The 13822-nt window shown below is 40.0% G+C and overlaps 1 protein-coding gene across 4 annotated transcripts in view; it reads right to left on the bottom strand.

Moving 5' to 3' along the window:
* The window catches only part of CBX5 (chromobox 5), a 35541-nt gene extending 22190 nt beyond the window's left edge, over positions 1-13351 (bottom strand). The window contains exon 1 of one of the 4 annotated variants that reach the window (XM_032646578.1): positions 13209-13351. The gene's annotated coding sequence lies outside the window, so the exon portion shown is untranslated. Of the gene's footprint in view, positions 1-9208; positions 9287-13208 lie in introns of those variants that run through there. The other 3 variants (XM_032646583.1, XM_032646580.1, XM_032646587.1) reach the window with 3 other exon arrangements.
* Positions 13352-13822: the final 471 nt, after the last annotated feature.

The raw sequence follows: 13822 nt of genomic DNA, 5'->3' as shown, positions 1-13822 counted from the left end.
GTGACCTTCCAAATTCCTAAGCCATTAAACCATATCCCATGCAGTAACTCCTGCAGTTCAACATGTTAGAGAGCAAGAAAGGAGGAACTGTGTCTTTGTTAACCAGGTGCTGGTAAACTAATAAACCTTCAGAGAAAAGGCAGGTAACCCTTTCTCTCAAGGGCAAAATTCTTACTCCTTAAAATTCAGGAAAGCATTGGAGATGGCAGAATGAAAAGACTTAACAGCAATTCTGTAAAGGGATAAAGGACAGGAAAGGAGGACAGCAATGCTAACATTTTAGCGAAACCTTTCAGGCGAAACAAGGGAATTCAAGGAGAAAAGGGACAAAAACATTCAGGTGTCTATCCTTCTCCTTAAAACATCAGGAAATAAAGAGCCAGATCAATTCCCTCCTTCCCACTCTTTTAAGAACTGCCTAAAAGGCACATGGCTAAGATCCCTTTCTCTTTGGGAAATGGGTTTTGTAACAGCTGACAAATCAAATTGGGCCTTATGCCAGGAGTCAGAGTCCAACCATAATATTCTGTAAAGAATGGCATGCAATTGTCTTGTAAATCTCCTGGACAGTCACAGACCAGAAGCTGGCAAGGATGACGACATAGTTCTGATGGAATGTGTCTTATCTTAACCTTGAAGTTACAGATCTGCTCAGGAGCAGCAGTAAATGAGAAATGCACTCAGACACTGGAGGGGACGTAATTCTCTTTTAGACAGTGCGACCCAGTGTATTAGGGTCAAATGAAACACAGAGTCAGACGGACAATTTAAGGGCTAGAGCCTGGACCAGATAAAGCATCAAGACTGGTGGTTCACACTGAGCTTGGACGGAGGGAGCATTCCAGTGTGAGAAATGAGACATGGCTGGCAGGATGATGGCTTGATTAAGGTAGAATCCTGATACCATGACAGAGAAAGAGAGGCTAAGCCTCTGAGCACAACCTTATTATCCTTATGGAAATCTCCATGGGAAGGGGTGAGCTTCTCAAGTTTCTAGAGTCTTTCAGACATAACAGCTCTCAGCCTTTTCTTGAACATACACAGGAACTCTCTGGTAAAGACATCACCAACCACAGAATCCAGCAATTTAATGGCCCATCGGATCACGAGAAAGAGCAGGCCCACCAACTCTTCATATCAACGATACAAGGCAAATTCACCTTACAGGCCTCTGAGTGCTGGGGGAAAAACACCTAAACCAGGGATCTGGTGAAAATTCAGCCTTGGACAAACATCAAAGAGCTTTGCGGTCAGGTGCAGTCAGAACCCACATTCCAAGTCGATGACAGGAAACTTCTTTAACACATGAATCTTCCAGAAAAAAGAAGTGGGGGGGGGAAGAGGTGAGGAGGTGAAGCAGAAAGAGAGGGACAAACGGGTAAAAGAAAAAAAAAAAAAAAGGTAAAAACTGCCAGTGCCCAGAAATTACAGAGAAGGCATTACTGAGAGCCGGAGCAATTCAGAAGAACAAGGGATGTAATGATTAGCTGTTTGCATCAACCAATCAATCCTGGAAACAGAGAACCACCCACGTGAGATCCCTGGTATCTGTCTACTCTGTCTAGTTCAGGCTCTGCTCTAGTCCCTCCAGTAACTACTTTTCAATGTCAACGGTCCTGGTGGCTTTTCTTAGATCTCGGTGTAGCACACTGTATTTTCATCACGACTTAAGAGCAAAAGCATATATATGTATTATATATATTCTAAGTTTTTCTCTAAGTTTTCTTTGTATTGTTTAAAAAGTAATGAAACCGACGGCTAAGCTGCCTCACTGAACTACCTACTAAACTGACATTAGTGAAACCAAATGTCAAAATGCATAATCAATGAGCTCTTTATTTTAGAGTTTCAATATAAATTTTATAAGCCCACTAAAAAGGCAAAATCTTCTATAAAGAAAGTCATTCTAAAGAGTAGGAAAGGGCGAGGGCATATGCAAAGGTCCCTATCACATGTATTAATATGCCACTGATGGGTGACTTCAGTTGGTCTAGGCTTGAGAAACTCCCATTTCTCCCCTAAGGCCCTTGGGGAAAGCTGGTGGCTTATGCGAAGATTAAACTGTCAGCTACAACATTGTCTTCAAGGCATCCTCTTTATAGCTTTATTGCAGCAAATAAAACAGATGAAAAGCAACCAAATTTACAGAACCATTTTAATCTGGTTTGTGTTCTTGGTTTTAGGTTTTAGGTTTGTAACACATACAGCATAAAACTAAAATACCCTCTATAAAGATGTTTTCTTCCACTAGATTTATGATTTCCAAAGTATAAGCCATGTGACATTTTAACAAAAACACAGCATAAGGATGGCACATTACAGCTGTCCCGGCTGTCTCAGGTTTTGTTAAATGGGCTGCTAACTATCACTCAACCTCCACCAAAAGCCTATGAGCACCCAACTCAAGAGGAGTTAAAAGCTTTCTAAATGTCTATTTAAGAGACTGGATTAGGAAAGAGTTGAGGAGGAAGATTAACTGTGGTCGTTAACACCCCTGTCATTAACAAGCCACATACAGAGAACACAAACTTTATTAATAGAGAGGAGTGTGGAAAGAGGAAATGGTTCTCCCTTGGCTAGCACAAGCTCCAGTTCATGATCCTTCAAAAATCAGGCCAAGGCAGTGCTTCAACCAGTCACAGAATTATTCTGGGGGCAAAGTATCCTATTTGTTGATTATCTAAGCCTCCCGCTCCAGCGAGCAAGGGAGTAAAGAGACTTTTGTTCTTTTAGATTAAAACATCTACATTATAAATGGAGATAAAGGGTGCCTTATAAATTTCATTTGACTGTACTGTCCTCCAAGCTCTGAATGCCATTAAAAAATATAAATGAATGTGTACTATAACAATTCTCAGAACTGCTCAAAGCGTTAAGTCTGGTTCATTGGTATATTTACCACTAACACACAAATTCTTGATAACTCATTACCAGATCACAATTCCACAAAATAATAATTTTACATGAGATTTTTCTTTTTCCTTTATTCAAATCTACCGAATTTCTTCTCCCAAGTGTCCATCTTCTCTAAATTTAGCTAGGGCACACCTAAACCCATCGCTGGGCAAGAGGTTAGATAGTCAATTGTTCCAAGATTCATGAGAAAGTAGAATTTGTATCACTATGGGCAAATGTCTTCCAGATGGTGCTTCCAACAACTCTATCCTTGGAATGTACTGAATTCATCTCAAAGCACCACAGTCTCTAGTGAGTGTTAATCTCACACCCACTCCTCTCTATTAATTAAATGTGATGAAGCATGAACTAGTAGATCTTGTCACCTTTCATGAAGAACCTAGCAATTTCATCATAAATCTTAAGAAAAATGAGTAAGAGCAACGTTTGAGTAGATTACCACGAATCTTAGATTTTTACATACCACTTTGGCAATTCATGTTCACAAAATATGGAAGGGTTAAAAGAGAACTAAAGTATCCACCACCAAATAAAATTATGGTCATAGAGCAGTTTCTAAACAGCCATAAAATTAAGACTCACACTTATCTAGCTTGTACAGATTTTGGCCATCAGCAGTTTAAGGGTTACAAGGGCCCCTTCAGGTCATTTCAACAAAACCTCTATGTGAAGGAAGAGCTTCTACTATGGCAAACAATTTACATTCTAACGTAGTCTTAGTTTTGCAAAGACATTCAAGAGTCATAAAAATTAATTTGCATAACCAAACTAAAATCTCTAACTGTTGAGATGGTATTAGACTTTAAATCAATATGCTAAAACCTGATTAATACATCCTGACAAAAAAAGTAGTTTTTATATAATTAGAATAAGAAAGATATCTCAGACTGTACAACTTCAGGAGTAAAGAGAGCATTCCTTCAACATATGGCATAGTTTTGTGCTCTGCCATTACCTTGGTGTATTAGCAACATGAATTATATTGAAGTCACAGCCTACAATTTAGATAAATAAAATCAAGCCAGTATTGAACTTTCTCCCATCCCATACAACGGTATCCTTGGCAGCTCCTTGGCCATCTATTATGATCCTGACCAGTTTCTCTCTGTGGCAATTTAAAAGCTGTAAAAAAAATACATAATGGGTGGTGACAGGAGAAACAAACCTACACCAGAAATTATTGAACCTTGTACGTCTCTGCAAGCGTCTCTATTGACATTTAAGTGTGAGTTACTATGCCACAATATCATAAAAGTGTGCTCTACACTTCAGATATCTTGATAGTTAAATGCAAAGAAAGGCCATCAGATAAACAGCTAAAGGGATGGCCAATCTCAGACCACCCAGCTCTTCCACTGAGCACTGTGACACATTGCTTATGCCAAATAAGATGTTTCTCTCTTTTTGTCTAGCTTCCAACCATCATCCCAATTCAGATCCTATGCCAAAAGGATGATGCAGTAATACTGATCCTTGCTCTAAAATTGGTTATGGGACATTTATTGAGGGCCAAGTAGGTGTCAAGCATTGTATAAGCAGTGAGTCTAGCCCAGTCTTCAACTTAAGGACTAAGGATTTTAAGATTCTCCTTAGTTAAGTCAGCACTGGTTAGCACCATCCCCAAAGGTTATTACAAAAAAGCTACTAAAGGGGTAACTAGTTAACAGTGGCAATATCAGGACTAGGAATAAGGAGATGTGGGTCCTATCCCAACTAGATCACTGAAAAGTTGAACTGGACAGTTCACTTAACTTTAAGGGTGTTAGCTATTTGCCCTACTTATCTCATAGGTCTGCTGTGGGGGTAAAAAAAACTAAACACTTTAAAAAATATAAAGCAGGGGCTTCCCTGGTGGTGCAGTGGTTAAGAATCTGCCTGCCAATGCAGGGGACACAGGTTCGAGCCCTGCTCCGGGAAGATCCAACATGCCGCAGAGCAACTAAGCCCATGCACCATAACTACTAAGCCGGCGCTCTAGAGCCTGTGAGCCACAACTACTGAATCCCGTGCACCCTAGAACTCATGCTCTGCAGCAAGAGAAGCCACTGCAATGAGAAGCCCGTGCACCGCAACGAAGAGTAGTCCCCGCTCGTCACTAGAGAGAAAAGCCCGCGCGCAGCAACAAAGACCCAACACAGCCATAAATAAATTATTTATTTATTTAAAAAAAAAAAGACTATATATATATATAAAGTAGGGAAGTTAATAGTAGATGAAGTTAAAAATAATGAACATGTAGTTAAAAATAATGAACACGTTGGTGTTTCCTCCTCTTCTATTTTCTGGAACAGTTTGTGTAGAATTTGATATTATTTCTTCCATAGAAGTTGGGAAAATTCAACTGTGAAGTCATCTAGACCTGGAGTTTTCTTTGTGGGGAGGGTGTTAACTACAAATTCCATTATCCTTGATACACATACGGCTAGTGAGGTTCTGAATTTTTTCTGAAGTGAGCTTTGGTCGTTTGTCTTTCAAGGAAGCCATTTATTTTACCTTAGACATTGAATGTATTGGCATAGTTGTTCATAATACTCCCTTATTACCCTTCCACTGTCTGTAGGATCAGTAGTGATAGCCCTTCTCTTATTCCTGATATTAGTAATTTGTGACGTTTTCCCAGATCAGACTTGCTCGTTAATTTTATTTATCATCTCAAAAAACCAACTTTCAGTTTCATTGATTTTTCTCTACTGGTTTTTCTTATACTTCATCAACTACTTACTGCTTTTACCTTCACTACTTCCTTTCTTCTGCTTACTTTGGGTTTAATTTGCTGCTTCTTTTTTTAATTCAATAAATTTGACACGTAACACTGTAAGTTTAAGGTGTACAGTGTGTTACTTTGATACATTTGTGTATTGTAATATGGTGGACAATGTAGTGATATTTATGTTACATAATTGCCGTACAACATTATTGTCCATATTCACTATACCATGCATTAGGTCTTTAGGGTTATTTACTACTTGTTACAAGTTTGTACCCTTAAACACCATCACTCTTATCCCTTCTTTTTCTAGGTTCTTAAGATAGAAACAGACTCTAGATCTTTCTGCCTTTTTAATTAAAGCATTTAATACTATAAATTTTCATCTAAGCACCGCCTTGGCTATATCCACAAATTTTGACGTTATCATTTTTTTTTGATGTTATCATTTTTATTCAGTTCAAAATATTTTCTGTGTGTGATCTCTTCTTTGATCCATGGGTTACTTAGAAGTGTGTTTAGTTCAAATACCTGGGGATCTTCCAGATGTCTTTCAGTTACTGATTTCTAATTTAATTCCATTATGGCCAGAAAACATACTTGTATGATCAAATCCTTTTAATTTTGAGATTTGTTTTATGACAGAAGATGGTCTGTCTTGGTAAATGTTCCCGTGCACTTGAAAAAAAATGTGTACTCTGCTACTGTTGGATGGAATATCCTATGAATGTCAATTACATCAGACTGGTTGATAGTGTTGTTCAAGTCTATTCTGTACTGACTTTCTGTCTACTTGTTCTGTTAATTACTGAAAAGGGGTATTGAAATCTTCAATATAATTGCAGATATCTACTATTTCAGTTCTATTGTTTTTTTAATTAAAAGAGGGTGTTGAAGTTTCCAGCATAATTGCAGATGTCTATTATTTAGTTCTATTGTTTTTTTCTTTCTTGTACTTTGACACTTATTATTAGTTGTGTAGGATTATTGTGTCTTTTTTTTTTTTTTATTGTGTCCTCTTGATGAGTTGATCCTTTTATCCTCTAACCTAGTGTTAGCTATTTGCCCTACCTACCTCATGTCTATTATGGAAAAAGAACAAGAAAACGAGAATATACAGGAAACAGAAGGTAAAATGTTGGATGTTAAAAATAACTTTAATGAATTTGCTGAACTATCTGTAAGTTTCACCTATGCTTGTCTCTAACTACACATATGAGGTTTGCCTATGTTTCATCAGATTCCTAGATATAATTTATTGTTGTGAAATACTGAACAAATTAGCAGTATATTACCCTCCACAACTCCCTGTGAGGTAGTAAGTGAGTCTTACTGATTTAGGGATGAGAAACAAGGCACAAGGATTTGCCTCAGAAACCAAACTTAAGATAGATTTCCCAGCCTATTGGCTGACCTCTTTAGCAGAGGGCATTTTATTCCAACATAATTATGCCTGCTGGCTCAGATATGAACTTGCTTTATTCTAAGAATTGTAGATTACAATCAGAGAAATACTTGAATTCAATTTGATTCCTCCTCTCCATGGAAGAAATAAATAATGAGTGTGTTATGAAACTTGATCTTAAAGTAGTCCTTTCAGTGACACCATCTCAATCCTATGCTTTCTGGTGTCCTTCCTAGCAATGAAACACAATGCAACAGGCACTTAATAAGTCTGAAGAATAAGACTGCATGTTGGGACTTCCCTGGTGGTCCAGTGGTTAAGAATCCGCACTTCTACTGCAGGGGGCACGGGTTCGATCCCTGGTCAGGAAACTAAGATCCGGCATGACAATTGGTTTAAAAAAAAAAAAGGACTGCATGTGAAAAATTTTTAAACTAGGTCCATGACCTATTTTCAGTTAGAAAAATCTGTCAGTGCTATTTTCTTTTCTTAAAATTCTGCTTACTCCCCTCTCTTTAAAAATAATTTTAAATTGAGGTATAATTGATTGTAAGTGTTTAAATTTGATGAACTATTCTTACTGGATAGGAAATCCAGACTACACAGTCCACAGCCTCATTAGAAAGAGTGAAAAGTGGCCCAGCTAGTCCATTACATTCTTTTTAGAAAATCACACACAATTAACAAGTACAGTTTGTTATCCTGTGTTAACATCCTGAGAAGTTGACAAGCAGCCAACGAAGTCTTCTGTCCCTCAAGTCCTAGGCAAAACCACCAGTGGACTACATTGGCCCAAAATATAAGAATGAGTTCTTGATTTGCATTTAAAATTAACTTCAAAAATAAACTCCAAGACAATTTAGGAGTCACTTCATAAAAGTCCTAGGTCCAGAAGGCTATTAGTTCTCACCTATCCAATTTCTTCCATATAAGAAACTAAGGACTGGGACTTCCCTGGTGGCACAGTGGTTAAGAATCCACTTGCCAATGCAGGGGACACGGGTTTGAGCCCTGGTCCGGGAAGATCCCACATGCCACAGAGCGTCTAAGCCCATGCGCCACAACTACTGAGCCTGTGCTCTAGAGCCTGAGAACCACAAGTACTGAAGCCCGCGCACCGGAACGAGAAGCCACCGCAATGAGAAGCCCACGCACCGCAACAGAGTAGCCCCCGCTCACAACTAGAGAAAGCCCATGTGCAGCAACAAAGACCCAACACAGCCAAAAAAAAAAGAAAGAAAAAAAAAAGAAACTAAGGACTGAAGAGGGCAATTGGCTCACCTGGGTTTCCTGAGCCTTCCCCCGCCCCCCAGCTGCCCCTCATTTTAAAAAATAACCTTTCCTTTTTGAATTAGGTAAAATTTATTTGGATAGGGGTTAGAGAACCAGGGTATAACAGTCTGAATGATGGCCCTCCAAAAGTTATCCATGACCTAATCCCTCAAACCTGTGAATATTACTTTACATGGCAAAATATGTGATTTAAAGATGTGAAAGGAGAAATTTATCCTGGATTATCAGTGGGTCTTAAGTGCAATCACATGTATCTTTTTAAGAGAGGCAGGAGTTCTGAGACAGACACGCAGAGAAGGCAACATTAAGACAGAGCAGGGAGAGATGAGGCCATAAGCCAAGGAAAACTGACAACCACCAGAGGCTGGGAAGGCAAGAAAGGGACTCTCCCCTAGGGCCTCCAGAATGGGCTCAACACCTTGATTGCAGACTTCTGGCCTCCAGAATTGTGAGAGAATAAATTCCTGTTGTTTGAAGCCACCAGGTTTGTGGTAATTGCAGCCACAGGAAACCAAGACACAGGGGAAATAAAATTTTAAAAATCATAAACCGGACATATATAAAACCAATTACTGATGCAAAAAGAATTGTGCTTTAAATGACCCAAAGAATGCCTAAACCCTTCAATCTTTCATTTCAAAGGGTAAGTTGAGGCAATCACAGGATGCAATTTATCTAAAATTATGGCAGATCTGAGAAGATAAATTCAGAAAGATCTAATATTTACACAGCTTCCAACAAGAACAGTATAGGTCTTCTCCCAAACATGCTAACTGGTAGAGCTCCCGAACAGACTAAACATGGGCAACAGTTGTCACTGTGGGTGTTCTGCCAACACAAGTGTAAAGTTGTCATCAGAAATGAACACGTGGTTTCGAGTGGCTTACAGAAATCCAACAAATCTGCGTCCTGGACTCTGCACAAGCCAACTCTTCTCAGGATGACCTGGACTCCTTCCCATTAGTACGATGATCAGCTAAAGCCATCCTCTACAAGGAGGGAAGGAAAATCAAAGTTTATGTCAGGGAAAAAAAGACAACTGCCCAGAGTCCAAGTTCATAGATAACAATGTGTAAATATCAGCCATACTAAGTCAGTTGTGATATCTCACACTGTAATTTATTGCTTTTTAAATCAACATCCAGAGCATTTAGGCCCAGTTTCATATAAGGTAAACAGAAATAAAAATAGACCAAGTAAAAGGACAAGAAAAAATGCTTTACCAGGGGATGTTAAATGGGCTATTTCAATAAGATATATAAATCATGCTATATGGTTAAATAAAATACCTTGATAAAAGCAAAAAATAGTAGTCTTCCTTGGAAACCTTTGTACCCTGGATACCTTTCTCTCTTTTCCAGAGGTACTGTCAAGGGCAGTGAAAATCACCAGAACTTCCCTAGATAATATAAAAATCCAGTCACTTCAGAGGTATGGTCTTTCTTTCTCTTTCCCTAGTTATCATCTTGCTCACCTCCCGCCCAGACAGAAGCTTTCTACTTACTGTATTTCAGAAAGACCAGTGAAGATGTGTTATTTTCCCTTTTAGTGAATAATATTTCATGTTTGGATGCAATAATATGCTTCTAAATTCTAAGTGCAAGTGCCTGAAATTTAATTTTTGTAACAAAGGCTCAGCATTTTATATTGTTAACAGAGAGGAACAAATTAACAACCAAACCAGGTTCTCCAAAGGCAAGAAATAAGTCTAAACTTAGGATTTTCAATGTGATAGTCTCAGAATTTCAATGAAAAATTACCCACCAGAAAGAAATGCTTATCAGACCTATTAACTGTGACACTGTAAGGGAAGCTACAATAAAACAAACAACTTTTATTTGCACACCACAGTAAACCAAAAAGTCTAGCTTCAAGTCCTGAAATTTTTCAGATTAAAAAATACCATTAAAAACATCAAATAAGGGGTCACTGATTACAGCCAAGTAGGTAGGGCTGGAAATGAGATGAATCTACTCGGAGTAATCTAGGGTGGCATGATTTGGTTACCTATTTTTCAGTCAGTATTTCTTTTCCCCCAGTGTACAGGTCTCTACACAGCTGAAAAATCAGATCAGCAGAAATCGACCTGTGTTTTTAAGAAAATGAAATAGAGTACTATAGATGAGAAAATGTCAGAGAGGGGCTTCCCTGGTGGTGCAGTGGTTGAGAATCCGCCTGCCTATGCAGGGGACATGGGTTCGATCCCTGGTCCGGGAAGATCCCACATGCCCAGAGCAACTAAGCCCGTGTGCCACAACTACTGAGCCTGTGCTCTAGAGCCCATGAGCCACCACTACTGAAGCCCGCGTGCCTATAGCTCATGCTACGCAACAAGAGAAGCCACCACAATGAGAAGCCCACGCACCGCAACGAAGAGTAGCCTCCGCTCGCCGCAACTACAGAAAGCCCGCGTGCAGCAACAAAGACCCAACACAGCCAAAAATAAATAAATAAATAAATTTTATTAAAAAAAAAGAAAATGTCAGAGTGCTTTGCACATTTATTTGCATAATGAAACTTTAAAGGAAACAGGATTAAGTCAAATGAGAATGTATAAGCACCTGAAGCAAAGTCTACCTTCTTCAAGAACATATTTGCCATTATTTTAGGAAGCCAAACGAACACAAGATGTAATCAACGTTCAAACTGCAAGAAATGGTAAAAACCTTAATGAAATTTTCCTTTTATCCAATCAAACAATGATCATGCTATATCTGAAGACATAATCATGAGGATTTAGTGATCCATTTACCAAAGGACACTTCCTAAACACTTCACCCATCTTCTCCCTCTAAATTCCAATTGGCAAAATAAGATTTTGTCAAGATAATCAACTCTACCATCTGTCATTTCAGTCAATGGTTTTCAAGTGGAGATTTTGCACCCCTCCCTCCCAGGACATTTGGTGACATTTTGATTGTCACAAGTGGGGGTGTGGGGGGAGGTGAGATGCATTTATCAGGCTCAAAATATCAATAGTGCTGAGCTTGAGAAACCCTGTAGTAGATCAAGATTGTATTCCTTTCAGACCTAAATAAATTAGGGACAGATACCCTTAATCTATTTCACTTTAGTTCTTATAAACTAAGTAGCTGCATTATTAGCATACCTACGAATAGTTTAGAAGCAAATACAAAATAGGTTTTCCTTTTGCAAGTGCCAGAGAACATGAAAATCTCTCCTCTGGTTCACGATAAGCTCATCTAAAATCATCTTCCTTTTGTACAATGTCAGAAAGGTCTCTACTCATAAGAGAACTTCATATGTATTTGAACTTATTACAGTATTTTAAAATTTTCCCTTGACACTAAATAAATCAGTAAATATTAGAGCAGTATAGACTCTGATATAGCCAATCTGCAATGAAAATTTCTGTTTTACTAAAATACACTCGACTGATACGAATGGGCATTACTAACAAGATATGAACTGCATATAAAATACTTTGAAGGAAATATAATCAAAAGGCAAAAATATAACCCAGGTGATGGATGAGTCCTCCTGTCTCCAACACCCTAAGTATCATCCTCCTTAAGCAACTTCCTTTTTATCCAAATCCAGATATCCTCAATGGAACAGCAGAAAGGGCTTAGGAGATCTGTAATGGTGTAAAGAAAGAGATATATATGGAGAGAAAAGTTCCACAGAGAAGAGCCTAAGATAAAGGCACTGGGGACATGGACAATACTTGCAAAGCATTTAGCATAATGCCTAGCAGGTATCAATACTAAGTACTCAAAAAAAGCTACCTTTTTAAAATTTGTATTTTTAAACAGAGGATCACCTTAGTTCTTAACTGAAAAATAGAACTTTTTTGAGGTGTAAGGGGGTGTTGAGAAGTACTTGCTTATAACTGAAAACACAAAAACAATTGGCTTTTAAATTTAACTTGAATCACAAATTATTATCCCTGAAAAGATTTAAACGTTGGAAATCGGACCTGTCTCCATCCCACTGTATCCCTAGAGGTAACACGCTCTGGTATGTAGCTTTCCAAAACTTTTTCTGTGGATTTACAAATCTCTTTGTCCGTGAAAGTATGCATTATTACAATTATGTTGATTTTTCTTGGGTACCTTTCCACAACAATACAAAGAGATTTATCCTATTCGCTCTAACATTTCAAGTCCGTCTTCCTAAAGAAGCGAGTTCTCAAAGTCAAAAGACCTCCCTTGCTGCCCCCCCCCGCAAAACCTAAACATTGCTGGATGGTGCGATGTACCTACATGGGGAAATAAAGCCAAACTCGAGAACTATAGGAGCAAACGTACAGGTTCCCTACCAGAGAAGTGTGTGGCCTAGAGACCCAAAGGCCTCGTTCAAGTCATTGTAAATAAAATACCCACCCCCTCGCGCCATCGCAGGCAGTGACTCCCCATCCTTGCATCCACAAATCTAAGACCTCCCTCTTTTGGAGCGCTGATTGGACGGCCAGCCCGAGCGCTTTCCGTAAGCTGTCCGCCTACTGGCTCCAGATTTGGTCCATCCATTTAACCGCCCGACTGCCGCATCCCCCATTGGAGTCAAACCGCTGCCTCTTGGAGGAGCCCAACCTACCGCGCGCTTCGTGCTCATTGGCTCAGTGAGCCGCTGCTCAGGAAGAGAAAGCCCGCCTCCCACATGCCGATGGCCCAAGGACCGGTCAGTCGGCAGCTAAAGGAGGACCCAATTGGCCTATTCACTCGCCAGTCAAACTCTTCGGCTGCAAAGCTCCACAGAAACTACGGGAATAAAACATCCCGCCCCTGTTCTTCCATTGGTTGCGTGGACCCACCGCTCCCCCTTCACTAGCCCCCACCCCGCGGTCCATTCATTTCACACAATAACGGGGCCAACTGGAGTCGGTTCAAGACCTCGTATGCGTAGGCAAGACTGTCCGCCACTTACCCGGGATCGAGACCGATCACTCACGCTAACGTCTCCCCTGTTCCTCGGTGGTGAGGCCGGACCACAGGCCGCCGCTGCCGCCGCGTTCTGCGTAACGCCAACCGCCCGCCAAAACGGATCCTTCCCTGCGCCTGCGCGACCAATCCTGGGACTGGACCCTTTCCCCGCCCATTACGCCTGCGCAAAAAGGGGCCCAACTCCCGCCACTACGCAGGCGCCTTAGGTTCGCCGCTGTCTCCTGCCCGCCATTTCACGTGTTCCAAGCGCCAGGCGGAACTTCTTAACGCGCCTGCGTAAACTCGCCATTTTACTACACATGCGCTCAGCAGGCAGTCGCTGCCAAAAAAAAAAATTGCTACATGCTAACTACTTTTCTGATACATAGTATCAATCATGGTTTGGCAGATGAGCTGATCGTAAAATTCGTAACGTAGAGAATTAAAAAGTTACCTAAATAGCCTAAGTGCATTCAAACATGAATGATTGGTTGACTAGCCTATCAGACTAGTTAATAATATTACTCGGGAACCCATAGACCCCCGTCGAGGGGTGGAGACTGCGTAGAACGCCCAAACGGATGACGTTACACAGCACTGCAGTACCAGAGGCCAATA

This window comes from Phocoena sinus, chromosome 10, assembly GCF_008692025.1.
Source record: "Phocoena sinus isolate mPhoSin1 chromosome 10, mPhoSin1.pri, whole genome shotgun sequence".
Classification (NCBI taxonomy): domain Eukaryota; kingdom Metazoa; phylum Chordata; class Mammalia; order Artiodactyla; family Phocoenidae; genus Phocoena; species Phocoena sinus.
This window is presented reverse-complemented; position numbering and strand designations above follow the sequence as displayed.